Source organism: Camponotus vicinus, unplaced genomic scaffold, assembly GCF_025532165.1.
Source record: "Camponotus vicinus isolate PSW18456_S1 unplaced genomic scaffold, iyCamVici1.0 SCAF_7, whole genome shotgun sequence".
Taxonomy (NCBI): domain Eukaryota; kingdom Metazoa; phylum Arthropoda; class Insecta; order Hymenoptera; family Formicidae; genus Camponotus; species Camponotus vicinus.
Genome location: NW_028141979.1, coordinates 19,409,781 through 19,423,635, shown reverse-complemented (window position 1 = coordinate 19,423,635; position 13,855 = coordinate 19,409,781). Strand labels below are relative to the sequence as shown.

At 39.3% G+C, this 13,855-nt stretch overlaps 1 long non-coding RNA gene across 3 annotated transcripts; it reads left to right on the top strand.

Annotated features, from left to right (window-relative positions):
* Positions 1–10,282: 10,282 nt before the first annotated feature.
* On the top strand, positions 10,283–12,537 carry LOC145974464 (uncharacterized). Of its 3 annotated transcripts, none has more exons than XR_014439694.1 (7): positions 10,283–10,571; positions 10,695–10,790; positions 10,940–11,047; positions 11,144–11,559; positions 11,663–11,834; positions 11,905–12,420; positions 12,524–12,537. It is a non-coding gene; the product is annotated as an uncharacterized LOC145974464 (long non-coding RNA). The 3 variants fall into 3 exon arrangements; XR_014439693.1 differs by having other exon boundaries at positions 10,695–11,047; positions 11,144–11,267; positions 11,398–11,559; XR_014439692.1 differs by having other exon boundaries at positions 10,695–11,047.
* The last annotated feature ends 1,318 nt before the right edge of the window (positions 12,538–13,855 follow it).

Genomic DNA, 13,855 nt, shown 5'->3' with positions numbered 1-13,855 from the left:
GCGCGTTGCGCACAACTCAGAAAAATCCTATCGCGCAACTACGTCATCAGGGCCACAGTTGTGCCAATCCATAATTGAGCACGCGCGCGTTGCGCATAACAGCAAAATTCGCCAACCGCGCACACCGTATCAGAACTACACTTTACTGTACTCAATAACTTTTACTCTTATAATTAATAAGTATTAGTTAAGTATTAGTTAAACCACACTGTATAGAGTCAGTATCCGACCAACTAAAGCGTATTACTTGCAAACCACAATGCCAAGACCACATAAATCAGTCTAAAGAAGCCGATTTAGCGAACTGTCACTCCCAGTACAAGAGTGAGAGAGACAGTATTATAAAATATTCACTGTACAATAATTATATGTTTAAAGCAACAATCCACAAAAATATCCGTCAGGCACTGTTTATTAGATCACCGTACACGGATATATAGCACATCTAAAGAATATTTTTCTCTACTGGCGAATATTTTCAACGTCAAAGATTGCCACGTCATTTCACGTCGATTTCACCAGGGAAGGTGGAGCCGATCGACAGTTAATTGTTAATATTTATTAACAACGACTTCCCCGGGTAATATCCACATAGTATATTGTACACTATTTAACACTTTTTTATGAGTAAGTCTCAAACCATTCTCCATGGCGTGAAACGCCTAAAAAACCCGTTTTCAAAAACTCTCCCACTAAATCGAACTTTAGTGGGAGATAGTCTCTGGCCGACTCAAACCTAACCTTTTTTTTTTTTTTTTTTTTTTTTTTGCGGAGGAGGGGAAAATGCATTATGCATACCCAACCACCCGTGTGGCTGAGTTATGCGGGACTCGCACCCGCTAAAAACCCCTCCTCTATCGCGAACACCGCGGACCTAACCCGCCACCCCCTGGGGAACTGCTGGCGCATGACGTCCCAGAGGATGACAATCCTAATTAACATCCTCCGTAATCCCGCTGTTGTTATTATTGCTCTCCCTCGCCCCCCCTGGGGACGGAAATGGAAATAATTAAAAATAATTAAAAGTTAAGCACATATGAATAATAAAAGATATACTAGCCTAGTTAGTTAGAGTTATGTAATGATGTAATTACTTATATATATATACCCCCCTTTTATAATAATAATCAATCAATAATCAATCAATCAACCAATTACCCTTCCCCTTACCCCTTCCCCTTCCCCCTTGCCCCCCCCCCTTCCCCTCCCCTCCCCCCCCTCCCCCCTCCCCCCCCCTTTTTTTTTTTTTTTTTTTTTTTTTTTTTTTTTTTTTTTTCCTTCTCCTGCAGCATGCATTTGCAGAACAAATCCAGCCCAGACGAAACATAAAAAGAAAGAAAAAATAGGACAAAATAATTAGAATAATTAATTAATTAATAAGTACTGATAACGGTGGGACAAGCTCCAATGAATCTCGTTACATTTAATAACGCCATGGAGCCCGCTCAACTACCAAAGGGGGGGCGAGAGAGAGCATTTGGTACCGAATCGACCAACGTAATAAAACGCCGCGCGTGTAAGCGGACACATAAATTATAACGAGTTATAATATTTACTAAGTGACCATACAAACACAAGCACAGCACATCCCGGAACGTGAGCCCATGGCAACAGCCAATTGGACCCTAAACCAAAACACATCGCGGGCAGATGCCCGGCACTCTTTCCCGTACGCATATTAGATTATAGGAATGGGACAAGGATAGCATGATAACAGGATATTAAGGTAATAAAATGTGTGATTTGTTTATGATTAGTGTAATGCATGAAATGAATGAATGAACGAAAAAAAAAAAAAAAAAAAAAAAAAAAAAAAAGTGCATGCATGAGTGAAGGTGAAAGTAGGTGAAAGTAAGTGAATGAATGAGTGAATAAATGAATGTAAATAAATAAATAATGCGTGAGTGTGTAAATCCAAATAATGAATAGATACATATGTGTCGTACGTGGCACATGTCAGCGTTACAACTCTCTGACACGTCATCCCGGACTGGAGGAAAGAGGGGAAGGGTGAGGAGAATTCCTCACCATTTCTCGACGCCTTTCCTCCTCCTCTTTTTTGCGCATGACATCTTCCGCAAACGCTGAGAAGGCTGTCCACGCTTCTTTCCCGACGATTATAGCGTCGACTATCTCACCAAGGCTGAAGTCTGCGTTAAGTCCAAGCTTCTCCCTCAATCGCTCTCTTTGTATGTTCCACATGCTGCAAAACTTGAGTGTGTGCGTTGCATCATCCTCTCCGCCGTCACAAAAATCGCAAGCCGCCGAATCTCTTTTTCCAATACGCCAAAGAAATCTGCTAAAGCATCCATGCCCAGTCATTATCTGGGTTATGTGGAAAGACATACTCCCGCTATCGTGCGCTAACCAGGCATCCATCTGAGGTACGATCGCCAGCTTTGTGTACTCCCCAGGCGTGTTTGGCCTTTCCAGCTGGGCACGCCACAGGTCACACAATCTGAAGAATTCCTCTTCTTTGATCATATTTTTAGCTCTGACCGTATATTCTCCTCGATCCTTATATTCCTTACAGCGTTCATATATGCGTTTTCGCGTAGGAGCTAACAAACGCAATGGAGGCATTCTGGCAAGTAATAATGCCGCGTTGCTAGATACGGTCCTATATGCCGATATAACTCGTTGTGCAACAGAACGTTCAAGCCTTCTCAACGCAAACCGTGCACGACTCGTCAGAAGTACATCTCCCCAGAACGGGGCACCGTACAAAATTACCGAGTATACTACGTTCGCGAAAAGTCTCCTACGCCTTTCGTCGGGACCTCTTAAATTAGGCATTAGCCTATTTAGTGCTCTGACAACTCCATCTGCTTTATTCTCAGCGTATCTGAGATGCTCTTTAAAAGCCCAATTCGAGTCTATCATTATGCCTAAGTACTTTATACTCGCTGCAAACTTAATTGAGACATTATTTACCACAATGGAATCGGAAATCATATTTAATTTATTCGCGCGGAAAACAATGGCCTCTGTTTTTTCCATGGCTACAGATAATCCTAACCTATTAATATGGTTAACTACGCGAGTTAAAAATACACTAGCTCTCAACAGTGTTTGCTCTACATCTTTTCCATCGATTATAACAAGAGTATCGTCCGCATAACAAATAATTTCGCAGAACTCCTCGTCATCCGCAATTCTCAACACACTGTCAAACGCGATATTCCAGAGCACAGGGCCCAACACAGAGCCCTGAGGAACACCAGCCTCCATAGGCCTAACATGTTGACGACCATCATTACCGACGTAGCAGATATTTCTATCCGCCAAGTAAGAATCTAGAATCCTCTGCAAATACACGGGATAGCCTCTGTGCCTCAGGGCCCTGCGTATCCTAGACCATGGGATGCTATTGAAGGCATTGCGTATGTCCAGGCTTACAACAATCGCAAGGCCACCCCCACTCATTACTTGTGCGGTAATGTCCTTAAGTGTCTTCAATGCGTCGCACGTGGATCTAAACTTGCGAAATCCAAACTGATTTGGTGCTAAGCTCGACTCCGGATTATTTTCCTGCCACTCGTAGATGCGCTCGGCCAAAATTCGCTCAAAGGCCTTTCCGATTTCATCCAGAAGACAGATCGGCCTAACCTTTGGGACTCTAGGTTCACTGGTACCTGATTTATTGGCTTTAGGGATTAACACAAGTCCGGCCATTTTCCATCTCTTCGGAAACACACCATCTATCAGACACCTATCATAAATGTGTCTCATTCTCTCGAGAATTTCATGTGTGACCAACTTCCAGGTGACGGCCTTAAATCCATCTGGTCCAGGGGCCTTTGATGACGGTACTGTTCTCTTCTTAACGACCCTTGCAACCTCAGCAGGTGAGACAGACCAATCTTCGCACCACTCAAAATCTCTCCTATCTGCGAGCATTTCCCTTCCGACACACTTAGGGAACAGGGAATCCAGCAGTTCCGAGAGAATTTCAGGCTCCAAAATTTCAGTTAAAGTCGACGTCGCCGACTTCAGTTTCCTAAGGACTAACTTATACGGAAGTCCCCAAGGATCCTCTTCTATAGTATTAATCAGCTCTTGCCATGCTGATGACTTGGCATTGTTAATCTCGTTGCGCAATTTCTTCCTCGTGGACTTGTATATCTCTCCCAATTCTTGCACCTGATTCTCCGGGCGCTTTCTTCTCTTTGCTCTCTGCCACGTTCTTCGAGCTCGAATGCAATCATGGCGTAGAGAGGCCGCATTTGCATTCCACCAGTATGCCTGGCGCTTCGGCTTCTTAGGGCCTACTCTCGGGGCAGCAGCATCACAGGCTTCCTCCATAATTTTATCCAGCCATGACATCATTCCTTCTAAATTGAACTGTTGCTCCTCAATGGTATCTCTTTCGTGCCAATAAAGTGTGGCCAAGAAATGATCCGTGCTAAATCTCCTGAGATTCCATCTTCTCGTCTTATTTCTAGAAAGAGGAGGAACCTGTCGAGCTGTTTCCACAGAAAAGGATATATAACAATGATCCGAGAGTGTTTCCGTGTCATCCATCACATGCCACTTTCTTATGAACGGTATTAAGTCCGGAGACGACCAGGTCAAATCAACAATAGAGGATCCCTGAGGCCTAACGCAAGTAGGGATATTGCCTTCATTTACTATTCGGACATCCCTTTCTGCTGCCCAACTGGACAGCAGAAAACCCCTAGCATCGGTCATGCCGGATCCCCAAAGACGAGACTTAGCATTAAAGTCGCCACATAAAATAACTTTATCGAGTCGACTTGCTAACGTAGCAGAGAGCTCATCTAAAAGAGCATTATACTCTCGAAGTCCTACGTTCGGAGAAATATAAAGCGACACCACTAAGTATGGTCCACAGTTAACTGCGACATATTTGTCGCCTTTGTGAGCCAGTGTGCATCTTAACTTAATGAGATTTGAATCTACAAAAACTGCAGCACCACGATCTAAGCTCGAAAACCAATTCGGAGCATCTGGAACAATATTAGGCTCCGAAATTGCAAGCAAACCAACTCTCAGCTCTTTTGCCTGCTGTAGTAATAGATCTAACGCTGGCCTACTTCTATTTATATTGGCTTGTATAACATTAATTTTGATCATTTACTACTTCCATACTTCCGGTCCCCCGATCCGGATCCATCTGCTGGGCAGGAGTCATCTTACGAGGAGTCCTATAAAATATCCTAGTACCATGCTTTGACCTATCGACCGTGCATTGTATCGATCCCAATCGGTGATTTGCATCTTTTCCGTCGTCAGCACAGACCATACACTTAGCAGACAAGCTGCATGTTCCAACCTTATGATCCGATCCACCGCAATTAAAACAGGATCCACTATGGTCGAAGTTAGAAGTACATGAATTTTTTAAATGACCATAACGCCAACACTTAAAACACTGGGTTGGTCTGGATTCTAACAGATTCACTCTGACGAGCGTCCAACCCAGTCTAATTTTCTTATAATTGGCCGTTTTTATGGCCGCATTGAGAGGGCACCGGATCCATACAGTAAACAAACCGTTGTTCATGGGCCTTATAGATCCAACCCGAACTTCCGTTTCAGTGCACTCTCCGTGTTTAACGATAGCACGCAGCACTTCTTCCGCCGTAACCGACTCGTCCAGACCGACGAGTCTGATTTCTCCTTTGGTAACAGGTCTAGTTACTCTCGCTGTATCCTGCAGTACAACTTGAAGCTGTTCCGCTAATGCATTAGCCTTACCTGAACCATCCGGGCCTAAAACCTCAACTATCAAGCCGCCATTAGCCGCCTTCCTAACCCTGCTACTTTCTATTCTTAAATCGTCTAATGAAATTTTAGCTCGAGCCTGCTTCAGCGCGTCGGCGTATGAAAAATCTTTGCTTTTACCAACAATCATAACTGCTGCAGTTCTAGAAGGTTTTCGAGTCGGAGCAGCTCTTTTAATATTCCGCTTTTCAATGGCTGGGTCTTCATTTCCAGGATACACCTCTTTTCGCGGCGTCTGATAGCCACGATATTCTCGCCTCGTCTGTCCAGGTCTTTCATATCCTTTTCTCTTCCTTGTGTCCATCCTTTTCCAGCTCCTGTTATCCTCTGATCCGGTAAATCCTATACTTCCATCTCTGTTCAACTCCTCTGTCATATCCCTATTCAGTTCCCCGAATTTTCTTTCAGGATGAGCTGCAGATCTGGGAGGAGCGAGCTGCACATTGGTCAGGACTCTTGGCTTCGCCCTGGGCGTTCGCTGTGGAAGAGGTTTTTTCCTCTCTGGCTTTAGAGTTATTACTATTATCGCTATAATCCTTCTTCCTCTTAATTTCAACTTTCTTCTTAACTAAATCTTTGATCTGTCTTTGTATATCTTTTAATTCTTCACTCCTTCTATCCTGTCCTTTTTCTTTGTCATTTCTGTCTTTTCTCAATGCATCCTCTGACCTAAAGTCAGAGAGCACTTCTGAGTCACCAGCATAAACATCATCCTTATTTATATCCATCTTTATGTCATTTTCATTAGTATTTCTTCCGCCGATATTCTCTTTCCTAGTAAGATCACCTTCTTCTTCTATGTTACCAGGAACACTTTCTTCGAACTCTTTACCTTCAGCCGCAGCGATCGCTCTCCTCATTTTCCATTCTGCGATCCTCTGGCTGTTTCTAGCCTTGTTTCTGTCCACTTCCATCTCATCAAATTTATCTTTGAATTCTTCCAATTCCTTCTTTAGCTCATTCATCATGACTCTCATCTCATCCATCTCCTTTTTTCTGAGAATTTCCTCGAGTTTTAACTTCTCGATCTCGTCCTTGAGTGCTTTATTTTCTATTTTAAGTTTGGCAGGATCTCCTGTTGATGCTACTTTGAAAATCAATGTGTTAATAACATCTGTAGCTTTCTGCAAATTGCTGCGCATTTTGCCGCTGATGCCTCCTTGAATATTTCGGCTTTTAGCACGCATACGGTCTACATCTTTTAAATAGTCGATGCCAAGGGCTCCAACCGATGTAACGTCCATCCTGCGTAACTCATCTGGGGCAAACTCTCCGAGATTATCCTCCTCTTCAGAAGAGACAGTTAAATGCTCTTTCTTACCTTTGGGAGTCCCTCTCTTATCTGCGCTTTTCCTCTTGTCCTTTTCTCTCTTCTCCTTCTTTTCCTTATCTTTAACGCCAACATTCCTGTCTGAATCAGACATCGAGTCAATCGATATTACCTCATCTGTAAGTTCGAGAGATGTGTCTGTTCCTATTCTGGCTTTCTTCTTCCTATCCTTTCTTTTTCTAAGCATAACTTTGTTTGTTTCTTCTTTCGTAACGTCTAACTCCTGTTCACCTTCACTGAATGCAGGGACTCCTGGAGAAAGACGTGCTTTTCTTTTTGCTCTTGGTGTCTGAAGAGTCTCCATTTGAGTCTCCTCTTCCGCTCTCACATTCATCTCAGATGGACATTCTATGAATGTGATTGGTAATGATAGCGGATCCTCACTATCCTTATTCCTATCATACGTCTCGTCGACGGTAACCATATCATCCTCCCCGCCCATCGACAAACGGAGAGTGGGCCCTTTGCAGGATGAAGACGTGCCTGCCCCAGGGACCGTAGGGCTTGCACGCCTGTCGCTGAGGCTCCGTAACCTCTGCGGCACTAACAACGATTCTGTATCTTTGTCCATCATATTTGTATGTATTTGGTTTGTTATTCGGGGTATCCTTCCCCTAGGACGGCTGGCTTCACTACGCCTGTGAGCCCGTCCTGCCCAGTAATCGTTGTCCTGTAGCTCGCCAAGGTCATCTATTATGTGTCCAGTCTCGTCAGATTTTCTCCTATGTGTTTTATCCAGATCCACCACTGTCGCTGTCCTCATAATGATCTCCTTCATTAAAAATGCTACTGCATCCTCTCTCTGGGAAATCTCCGCGGCTAGGATTTCATCTGTATGAACCTCTTCCATCCGTAAACTAGAGGCTACCGTTGAGATTGAACCTTCCAGGATGGACAGCGCGGAGATCCCTTCGTCACTCTCCGCACGATCACCACGAATCACACTAGGTGAACGAACAATAGAGAAGGAGAGCCTAGATGTTGATGCCTCTCTTTCTAGGAAGTCCAAAGGGTCCTGGGTATTCTTGAAGATTCCCCAGGCATCATCATTCATTCTCAGAACCGGAGACTCACGACCGGATGGAAGGAGAAGTCTAAGGGCTTTGATTTCCGCCTCAAGATCTCGCATGCGACTGCCCTGGCATTCGATGCGGTCCAAAAGGTAATCGCGGGCTAACTCCATCCTAACAGCCATCAAATATAATTCTCTTGTACGCTCTGATATTGTCTCGATCACGTACTGTGTCCTTCTGGATGCCTGCAAGGATAACTCCTCCAACGAAGACAACGCAGTCCTGGCATCCTCAAAAATCCTAGTGGATGATAGATTACACAGGAATAACTTGTTTGCGATCTTATTGTCCAAACTCTTCCTAACAAAACTTATTTTCTTAGGCCCATCGCATGATGACGACGCGGCGGGGTCAGGGACCACAACCCCCCTCGCGCCGAACCCTGGGGTATCCGAGGTCCCCTGCGCTCGTAAGTTCCTTACTTGTATCTTATCCATTCATACTAAATTAAGTTGACCGGGAATATTGGGCTCGGTCTGCCCAATGAAAATGGGCCGCAGTTAATAAGGCCACTAATCTACTTTTGTATTCGCTCTCACTTACTTTATCGCGTAACTTTAATTATTTATTCTAGTCATTTTAAAGAACTTAAAGTACAATGATAGCACTTCTCGCAGCAACTTATATAACATTATCGACGAAATTTATAATTAAGCCGCCTCAACAATCAACTTCATTCTCATTCTCAAACAATTATACTTTCATCTTAAAGAATGAATTTACACCCTCAATATGACTTTATTCATATTAATAATTACCAGTTTCTCCCCGTATGGAAACTACTATAATTTTCGAATGTTCAAAATATCCTGATAATTTCTGGACATACTTTCGTCTTAGGTGTTAAATTCACATTAGCGGCATACAATTATTCATAATAAAGATGCCAGTCTCTTCCAAGACTGAAGTTACTATAATTTCCGAATACTTATGATATCCGGACAACTTCCGAACATATTGTCATTTTAGAACAAAATTCACCTTTCTGTATGCAATTAGTAATATTAAGAAGTACCAATCTCTTCCAGAAAAAGAATTACTATAATTTCCAATTACATAGAATATCCGAGTAATACGCAAGAGTAACGAATCTATTGCGTTGAAATGACAGAGGAGGATCTCTAAATACATCTACATATAATGCGCATTCATTATTGACCTCAATTATTTACTGCGCAACACTAAACAATTTTAACCCTCTGGTAGGGTGGGGGGGATCAACGAGATGTAATCCCACCCAACGCGCATCCCCTACAACGCACGCAAATCTACTGCGCATCAATTAAAAATTGCACCACTGCTCATCAGATTCAGAATGCGCTCTGGTTGGTGAACACCACCGTGCACTCCTTACCTCGCTAACTGAGTTAATTTACCTTTCAGGATAGAAGTTACTATAAACTACAGATACTCAAGATATCCAGACAATTTCCGAACATACTATCGATTTAGGATCAATTCACATTTCCCATATGCAATTATTCATATTAGGAGATATCGATCTCTTCCAAAAGGAATTACTATACTTTTTCCCCGAATATTCAAAATATCCGGGTAATTTCCGAACATACCTCCATCTTGAAAGCCAAATTCACATTCTCAGTGTATAAATGTTTATTTCAAGAAGTACCAATCTCATTTAGAATAAGAGTTACTAAAATTTTTCAAGTACTTAAAATATCCGGATAATTTCCGAACATACCTTCATCCTGAAAGTCAAATTCACACCCTCAGTGTATGAATGTTCGTTTCAAGAAGTACCAGTCTCATTTAGAACAAAGTTACTATAGTCTTCGGATACTCAGCGTATCCGGATAATTTCCGAACATACTTTCATCTTAAGAGATGATTCACGCTATCGATATGCATTTATCCATATTACGAGATACTAGTCTCTTTCCAGATAGAAATTACTATAATTTTAGCATGCTCAGAATATCTAATGAATTTCCGAACATACTTTCATCTTAAGAGTCGAATACACTCTTTCGGTATATAATTATTCATATTAAGAAGCACAAACCTCTTTCAGGATAGGGATACTTCAATTTCAAAGTTTCCCGTCTATATTACTTACTGCCCATGACTATAGTCGCCAGTGAAAGGGCGCCTTACTGCTGCACCAGTTCATTAAAGTGCAACTCCTTGTCGTTCGCGTTGACAGGAGACAGTTCAGCGCCTGTCAAGCTTATTTATTAATAATTTCACTCGCAGTGACAGCCATAGGCTCAGTGATTAATGAATTTTTGTTATTTCAGATGCCCGTGCTATCTACAAGAGAGAAATATCATGTGCAGAGCCGGGCCTTCCACCTATTGCAGTAATAATTTTGTGTTGTTCAAGGAGTTAAGAGCAACAACAACCGTCAATCCATGCTTAGTCAACACAAAAATTATACTCAACACACATAATTATACCAGGTTAGCCCACAAACGTGTTAGCATATATATAAATATACTCAATATATATGATAACCTTACTTCATTTTATTATATTTGTATTAAAGAAAATCAAGTCCGTATTATGTTATATTTTATTTCCAGATATATTTCCAAGGACAAAATAACCTATCTGTCAGATTGTGGTAAATGTCACATAGTATTTATGATATCTATGAGATAAATTATCATATATAGAGGGTAAGTACTACCACTTTCATCCTATTATATTTATAAACTAAACTAAGCCTTTATTCTACTATATCTGTTTCCAAGTAACTTCTGCTGTAACAAACAGCCAATCTGTCTAATTGTGGTGAAAAGTCACCCAACATCTATAATATTTATAGATTAAATAATCGTGTGTGGAAAGCGAGCAACGCTTGTTACAATAGTGTATAATTTAAGCTTATACTCGCTAGATGTATAACTACATCATAAATCACAGGCATATATAGGTATATATTTAAAAATATGTTTAATACCTATAATTACCTTACTTTCATTCTAATATATTTATAGACTAAGTTTATATTATGCCGTTTTATTTTCAGGCAATGTTTCCTGTAACAATAGTCTATCTATCAGATTGTGGTGAAATCACGCATCATCGTATATAAGAGCTATATTAACGCTTGTTTATATAGTATATATCATAAAGTTATGCCAGTTACATGTGTAATTAAATCAAAAAATCATATTCATGTATAAACATATATTTAAAATAAGCTTAATACAAATATTAGCCTTGCTTTCATTCTAATATATTTATAGACTAACTAAGTTTACACTGTTATTCTATTTTCAGGTAACATTTCCTATAACAGGTAGCCCATCTATCCAATTGTAGTGAAAAACAACATCAATAATTTCCGCGAGTTGAACTCCTATAACAAGCGGCACTAACGTTAATTTCTGCAATACATAACAGTTATACTAGCTCAATGTGTAATCAAATCACAAATCACAGGCATGTATAAACATATTTTCAAAATATGCTCAATACATATAGTAATCTTACTTTCATTCTATTATATATATAAACTAAGTTTATATTGTTACTCTGTTTTCAGGTAACATTTCCTACAACAAATAACGTATCTATCCGATTGTGATAAAGAAGTCACACATCATCAATATTTGGAATTAAACTATCCTATGTGAAAAGCGGTGCTAACGCCTGTTTCAACGATACATAACTTAAGGTTATACTAACTGAAAATGTAATTAAATCAAGAATCACAGGCATGTATAAACATATATTTAGGATGTATTTAATACATGTAGACACCTTACTTTCATTCTATTATTTCAGAAGCAAGTTACATCTATCAGTGTGGTGTAAGGTCACACAGCAACTTCATAATCCTGGATTAAACACGCGTAAAAGACAAGATATCACTCTATTTATGAATTTAAACTAAATCCATATTCTATTGCTTTATTCTATTGTATTTATAAATTGAAATAAGTACATTATACTATTCTATTTTCAGGTAATATTTCCAGGAGAGTTAATCCACCTATTAGAGTTTAGTGTAGAGTTACACGGCAGCTTTATGTTCCCAAATTAAATTTATATCAAGATATTGGCATTAGCCATTGCAAAATTATACACAATAGATGCATAATCACACTAAAGTGTATTATTAATATACGAATATACATATGCAGAAACACATTCAGTATTTATTCTATTATATTTGCTTAGTGAAAGACAACATCAATAATTTCCGCGATTTGAACTCCTATAACAAGCGGTACTAACGTTAATTTCTGCAATACATAATAGTTATACCAGCTAAATGTGTAATCAGATCACAAATCACAGGCATGTATAGACATATATTTAAAATATGCTCAATACATATAGTAATCTTACTTTCATTCTATTATATATATAAACTAAGTTTATATTGTTACTCTGTTTTCAGGTAACATTTCCTACAACAATAACGTATCTATCCGATTGTGATAAAGAAGTCACACATCATCAATATTTTGAATTATACTATCCTATGTGAAAAGCGGTGCTAACGCTTGTTTCAACAATACATAACTTAAGGTTATACTAATTGAAAATGTAATTAAATCAAGAATCACAGGCATGTATAAACATATATTTAGAATGTATCTAATACATATAGTCACCTTACTTTCATTCTATTATTTCAGAGACAAATTACATCTATCAGTGTGGTGTAGGGTCACACAACAACTTCATAATCCTGGATTAAACACGTGTAAAAGATAAGATATCACTCTATTTATGAATTTAAACTAAATCCATATTCTATTGCTTTATTCTATTATATTTATAAATTGAAATAAGTACATTATACTATTCTATTTTCAGGTAATATTTCCAGGAGAGTTAATCTACCTATTAGAGTTTAATGTAGAGTTACACGACAGCTTATGTTTCCAAATTAAACTATCATGTATAGAAAGCAAACACTATCATTTATTCAACAATGTATTTATATTAAGCCTCTTATTGGCATCAGCCATTGCAAAATTATACACAATAAATGCATAATCACACTAAAGTGTATTATTAATATACGAATATACATGTGCAGAAACACATTCAGTATTTATTATATTCATTCCATTATATTTGCTTAATTAATGATACTCTAAACAGATTTAAATTAAATCTACGCCACATTAACTATCATAGTTATCTTCCTATAAGTTATATTATCAGTTACAATCAATATCACAGTAATAACAGTAATAATTGTTACTTCATTCAAACATTATTATTCATGTTCGCGTACAATTTCCAATATATATACGCAGAACTCCCCCACATATAAAATCATTTACAAGCAATATTAGTCTGAATAATGCATATCATCATCGGGCTTACATAAATGTTATTTCTAGTCCAGCCTTATCGCATGTTTGCCAATGCGTTTAACGCAACCAATCAATTTTTAATAACACGTTCATCAGGTCATGTCAAGTACATCCTATCCAGCACGCAGTTGTATCCTATGATATTACGCGCTATCAAATCTACGGAGTTGCTATTTCTATCTCAATTATCATCATGTACTTATTTGCTAAATGTGTTTCGCCTAATTACGCATAACTCAGCACATTCATCAATCGCATATGTAAGTAAACATTTTACCGTGAATAATCACTCTTCGCACTCACAAATTTGTATTATTGTTGATTCTAAAGCATCATCACATCAATACAGATGCGATCTTATGTTGTCGCGTGTCATGCTTCATCCTACCTATTTGTATAGA